The sequence below is a fragment of the Dipodomys ordii genome, unplaced genomic scaffold (genome assembly GCF_000151885.1).
Source record: "Dipodomys ordii isolate 6190 unplaced genomic scaffold, Dord_2.0 Scaffold74, whole genome shotgun sequence".
Taxonomy (NCBI): Eukaryota; Metazoa; Chordata; class Mammalia; order Rodentia; family Heteromyidae; genus Dipodomys; species Dipodomys ordii.
This window is the reverse complement of record NW_012267290.1, coordinates 4,956,967-4,963,416: the sequence shown is the minus strand read 5'-3', so window position 1 is coordinate 4,963,416 and position 6,450 is coordinate 4,956,967. Positions and strand designations below refer to the sequence as shown.

At 49.2% G+C, this 6,450-nt stretch overlaps 1 pseudogene; it reads right to left on the bottom strand.

Annotated features, from left to right (window-relative positions):
• Nucleotides 1-3,281: 3,281 nt before the first annotated feature.
• Nucleotides 3,282-6,176, bottom strand: LOC105991564 (annotated as a pseudogene).
• Between the last annotated feature and the right edge of the window lie 274 nt (nt 6,177-6,450).

Here is a 6,450-nt window from a genome sequence, read left to right as displayed (position 1 = left end):
TCATCCCTGCACTGCTGTGATCGTGAGCACATCATCATCCCTGCACTGCTGTGATTGTGAGCACGTCATCCCTGCACTGCTGTGATCGTGAGCACATCATTCATGCACTGCTATGATCGTGATCGTGAGCACGTCATCATCCCTGCACTGCTGTGATCGTGAGCACGTCATCATCCCTGCACTGCTGTGATCATGAGCACGTTATCATCACTGCATTGCTGTGATCGTGAGCACGTCATCATCCTTGCACTGCTGTGATCGTGAGCACGTCATTCATGCACTGCTATGATCGTGAGCACGTCATCATCCCTGCACTGCTGTGATCGTGAGCATGTCATCATCCCTGCACTGCTGTGATTGTGAGCAAGTCATCCCTGCATTGTTTTGATTATGAGCATGTCATCCCTACTTGGGTCCGGGTGGGGTGGTGCACGCCTGTGATCCCAGCCACGCCGGTGTGGCAGTCCAGAGGCTGTGGTCCACATCCATGCCCAGCACCAGTGGTGGAGGAATGTCCGAAAAACGGTCCCGAGGGGCTGGGAGGGCAGGGCTCCCATGGGTCAGTGCGTGTACTGTGACAGTACGCGGTGCTGTTGACTGTGCGCGAATACCGCCGTGACAATGTGCAGATACCGAGACTGTACGCAGACTGTACCTGGCGAGCTCAAGTCAGTCCCGCACGGGTTCTGTGACAGTGTGTGGGCGGTTGACCACGCTCTGAAGGAGGGGGGCGGAGGGAGGGAGGGAGGATGGGGGAAAGGAGGGGGAATGGATGGGGAGGATAGGGGAGGAGAGATGGGGTGGGCAGATAGGGGGAAGATGGGGGAGGAGGAGCAGGTGCTGCACCCTGGGCCTGGGTCCTGGAGGGAGGGCGGAGGCCCCAGGTAAGGACGCCTCGGCACCAGATTGGACCAGCCATTCCATCCCCGATGCCCCCAGGCTCCCCAGGCCCCCCAGGCCCCATGACCCCTTGTCTTCCTAGAACAGAAGGACTTGGATTCTGACGTTTGACCCTCTGATGGCTGTCTAGGCTGTCTAGTTCAGTTAGCAGACATCCCTTCCAGGATTTGGTTTATGTTCACCAGAGATGGGCTAGCCTCTCCTCCCTGTGCCCATGACCCCAGCTGTACCTGTGACCCAAGCCGGCTCTCCAAGGGTCACACCAGCTGTCTGAGGTGAACACAGAGACCCATGAGAAGATCACAGAAGGCATCATCCCCAAGCTGACGATGACAGAGGGGTCAGCATGTGAGAGCAGGGAAGGACACGGATGAGACCGTCGGACAGCGGCTCACAGTCACCAAGGCAGACCCAGGACAGGCGCGGGGAGAGAGGAACCGAGGCTCGGGGGAGAATTACTCATAGCGCAGTAAGCCCAGCACAGTGACAGGCTTCCCACAACCCCCCCCCCCAGCCCTGAGAATGATCAGAAGTCTAGTTCCTCCTTCCCCTCTCCTCCTCCTCCATCCTCCCCTCCCCTCCCAAGTTCCCATGAATGTAAAAATAGACGACGTTGGGAAATGTTTTGGAATTTGGAGTCTTCTCTTGTGAAGGAACGAGGCACTGGCATGGTGTCTGCAATCCCAGCACTGAGAAGGTTGAGTTACGTAGTGAGTTCTAGCTGGGCTCCAAACCCAGGCCCTCTCTCAAAAGAAACTGGGAGCATGGAGCCACCGTAACCTCGTGGAGTGAGGGTGTCTTCAGATCCAACACAGGCAAGCGCCACGAAAGCATCACACACCTGCTCTTGAAGATAGCAATCCTTCCATTTAAGACGTAGAACAATGAAGGCTGGAGAGCTCTTTGCGGTATTGAGAACACCCGGCTTGCCGTGCACGCTCCCCAGGCTGCGGGCTCCCAGGTGGGTCCCGGCCAGCCCTGAGTGATGTCGGGGTGGCATCACCTCTCTCCCCTCTGAGGACCAAGCGGAAGTCCCATTGTCTGCTGACCCACATGCACAGTGCTGCATCTGGCTGCTACCTAACGAGAACAGCCACAGGAAGCCTGCGCACTGGAGGAACGAGAGAGGCGCGGAGCTGGACGTCTGCCGCGCGGGTGGTGGCCGCTTCCCTCCACGGAGACACCAGGCTGCCCTTCGCGCTGATAATTCCCACGCAGACTGCAAGGCCACATCGTCCACTGGGGCAGAAACCTCCCGCTGAGACCACCGCGGGGCCACGTCGAGCTGGCAGAGGTGTTTGACTCTGGCTCATTTCTAATCTTCCAATCCATTAACATGATATTCTCCCTCATTTAACTCGTCTCCACTCAATTAAGTTTGCATAATTTTTCCATGTGTCTTACAATTTTCCACCTAGGGGTCTTTGTGTGTTTTGTTCAGCTTATTTCTTGCTCTCATAATTGTAAATCATGGACTTATGCTTTGTTTCGTATTTCTCCTGGTGGTATTTTGGAAAGGGCTGATTCTGGCGTATTGGCCTGGTGATAGCAATGCCGCAAGCGGTCACGTGAAGCGTGACAGTTTTATTGCAAACTCTTCACGTATTCTGCACATAAGTTCATGTGTGTGACATGGCGACTTTATCTCTTTCAACTTTATGATATCCGTACGTTGGTGGCTTACTTCATCTCACTGTTACTGGGCAGGCCTTCTAACTGGAGCCCCACTAGGAGTGATGACAGCAAATTCCGTGCTCTGGGTCTGGTCCAGAGGCAGCCTTCGGCCGGAGCCCGTCTGGGGCGGTGTGCTCCGCGGGGCTCTCTCCTGAATCGGGCAACCTGGACACGCGCAGGCTCTCTGTCGACGTTCTGATGCGTGGTTGTTAAAGTTACCAAATGCCTTCTCTGTCCCCACTTAGAGAACTTGCGGCCTTTCCACCCTGTGTTACAATGTGTGTGTGTTTAATACAATAATAGTTTTCTTTTTAAGGTACAACTCAGTGCATTCCTGCTTACACCCAATGGGATTGTAGTGTGTTACAGGTTTATACAGTGCTTACAGGTATTTGGTGGGTTTTTTGTTTTTTTTGGGGGGGGCGTCTGGTTGTGGGGCCTGAACTCTGGGCCTGGGTGCTGTCTCTCAGCTCTTCAGCTCAAGGCTAGCGCTCTACCACTTGAGCCACAGCGCCACTTCTGGCTTTTTTCTTTTTGCTTATGTGGTGCTGAGGAATTGAACCCAGGGCCTCAGGCATGCAAGGCAAGCGCTCTACCACTGAGCCACCTTCCCAGCCCATGTTTTTTTTTTTTTTTTAATAAACAAATTGTATTTACTTAGAAGCATTCAGAATGTCAACAAAACAGCGGCAACTTTTTTTTTTCAATTACAAAGTGGTATTCAGTTCATCTTCCTCCTCATCCTCTTCATCGTCCTCCTCTTCTTCGTCCTCTTCCTCTTCCTCCTCTTCCTCCTTCTTCTTGCTCTTTTCAGCCTTCAGAACTCCTGTTGTTGCTGCACCAGGCTTTCCCTTAGCTCGGTAGGCAGCAATGTCCTTTTTGTACTTTTCCTTCAGCCTCACAGCCCTCTTTTCGTGAGGCTGCTTGTCATCTGCAGTAGTGTGGTTCCACTTCTCTCCCAGTTTTTTGCAACATCACCAGTAGACAGGCCCGGATGTTCCCCTTTGATTTTAGGGCGATACTCAGAACAGAACAAGAAGAAGGCCGAAGGAGGCCTCTTGGGTGCATTGGGATCCTTGAACTTCTTTTTGTTTCCCCTTTAGGAGGGATGTAGGTTTTCATTTCTCTTCAATAACGGGCCTTGTCTGCCTTAGCCACATCTTCAAATTTCCCTTTCTCTGTAGCAGACGTGGTCTTCCACTCACTGAACCCTTCTTAGAAAACTCTGAGGAGTTGGCGGAAGCATCCGGGTGCTTCTTGTGCTGCTCCCGGCACGTTTGCACAAAGGACGCATATGATGACATTCTGCCGCTCGGCCTCTTAGGCTCTCCTCTGGCATGTGTAGTTTTTCCTCCGCTCGGTGCCCGTCCGGCTCTCAGGTGCCCCGTGCTGTCTCTGTGTAGCTCAATGTACTGCAATGGCTGTGAGAGCCAGTGTGTGTTGAAGCGTTGTTAGGATTGTTCAATCTGTGTTTTGGCACTGATTGATGTGCAGTTATCCTTTCTAATAGTGTCCTGAGCAGGTTTGGATTTGAGGATTATAGGGATTTAATTCGATGTGTTAGAAAATAGTCCCTTAATTTTTTTTTCTTGAAGAACTTGTTAAGCAAGATCAGTAGTGTTTTCTTCATTGGTGTTTTTAAAACTACATTAAAATTTGCTCTTCAAAGAGAGACTTTCCTTTTTTATTTTATGTTATTGTAAGGACGCTGCACAGAGGGTTACACGAGTAAGGTGATGGGTCAGCTTGTCGAGCACTGTCGCCGCCTCCTTTGTTTTTCTCCACTGCCCCTTCCCTCCCCCAGAGACTTCTCATTTCACTTCTCTTATAGGTGCACAGCCTGTGATTTGGGCAGCCAGTCATGGGATTTGAGAAGATGGGGGGAAGGGTGACCACCCAGAGCATGAGTGTGAACCGCTTGTGAGCATCTGTGGCCGAGAGGTGGTGCAGTGTGAAGCTGGAATCTGCTGGGTGCAGGCCTGGGATGCAGGCCACCGCTGGGACACGCGCTCCCCCCCCAGGAGGCCGAGCAAACCAGTCCCCGTCCTGCTCACAGGTGCGTGTGCGCTTGGCGCATGGGGACACTGCTCTGACACACAGGGGCCTTCAAAAGCAGCGCGAACTCCCAACTTCCTCTGACTTGAAAAGTCTTACTGTCCTATCACTAATAAGAAAACCTCCAACATCTAAGTTCTAACAACAACAAAGACAAGTCCGTCTACACTCAGATCTGTGGATCTATTGCTCAGTTAACGAGTAATTGAACCAATACTATAAGTAACCGTGAAATAGGCTCAGGAGGTAGATGGAAAAATTAGTTTGGCCTTTATGGAACTCAGTCTCATAGGGGAGGAAAAGAAAACCTTCTAAGAAGAGAAAAACTATGTACATAGTTATACCCAGACATGAAAAACCAGTCTGAAATTCCATGTCACCAACTGAACACATTAACAATAATTCTACAACAATAATATTTCTAGAAGCCATAATTTCTTAAAACGCTCTATCATTATGACATTGGGTAATTTGTAAGATGAGATATTGAAAGAAAATGCGTTCTACCTGAGTGTGTACACACGCACACACCAACACATGTGAATGTAAACATGTATACATGCACACACATATTGTAGTACAATTATAGTATCTGATAATTAGGCCATTCCAGTGTGCCATGCCATATCAGAAAGTTCATTTTTAGAGATAAAAGAGAGTTGGATTCTTTCCTTAACTTTTGTTTGTCAAACTCCCCACAAATCTAATTTTAAGTTGTAGCTATTGAATTTGGGAAACCATAGCTTTCAATAAATCATCATACTAAAAAATTGATTTACCAGAGATTGATTTTGTGGGCAACTGCCATTTTTCTTCAAGATAAGTTACTCTGCATTGCCAATACATCTCACTGCACACAGATATATGGTAGTTTTAAACTCTATGAGTTGAAATGGATTTTTATCAACCTTTTCAGTATGATTCTGGTCACAAATGAATTTTTGAACAATGAAATGCGAACATTTTTAATAGATGTGGTTAGCACAAAAATAATTTGATTTTTAATAATTTATTATTAATTATTCAATAAAGTAATTCAATTTTGAAGTTTACTTTGTAATTAAGGTATAGATAGTACCAGGGGTTTTCCTTATGATAGCTCCTCGGAGGCGCCGGGGTTGCATGAGCCAGGCTACCTCTTCCACTGGAACTGCAGTCAGGGGTCCCGCCTATCTATTGTAACCAATAACTACAGGCGATTCATATTTTACTTTCATAGACAGGCTGTTGAGAGCTGTCAATATGTTTTCAAAGATTCAGTATTACTTTTAACACATCTTCTCTTTCTGTTTCCTTGGAGGCTCAGAGTCTGTGAAAGCGTTCCCAGGATGTCTAATCCCAACGTCTTATTTCAATATTATTCCACATTAAAGCAAGGCTGCAATGCGCCATGTGTGTGAATCTGATGTGTACTTCCAAAAGCTCTGAGTATGGATAGATCCTACTAGAAAAGGACATTCCAGAACCCACAGAAACAACAGAGCATAGCAGAGGTTTCCCTCCCCCCCCCCAGGCTCACCATCCTCTGCACCTTCCAGACCCAGCATGGCGTTTTCTGCTTGCTCTAGCACATGTGCTACCCTGGTCCTCCTCCGTTTCTCCTCCTCTCCCTCCTCCTCCTTCCTGTGCTATGGAGATGTTTCACCTCCAAGGCCAAGGTGAGTCCCATCGTCCGGCTCTGTGCATTGCAGACATCTGACAGCTTTATGCAGATGCCAACCTCTCTCAAGCTTTCATGAGTGAAAATAAAGAAACGTGTTGGGAGGATAAAATGAGCAGCGCGTGAGGCCCCCAGGGCCGTTTGTCGATGAGACGCTGTCC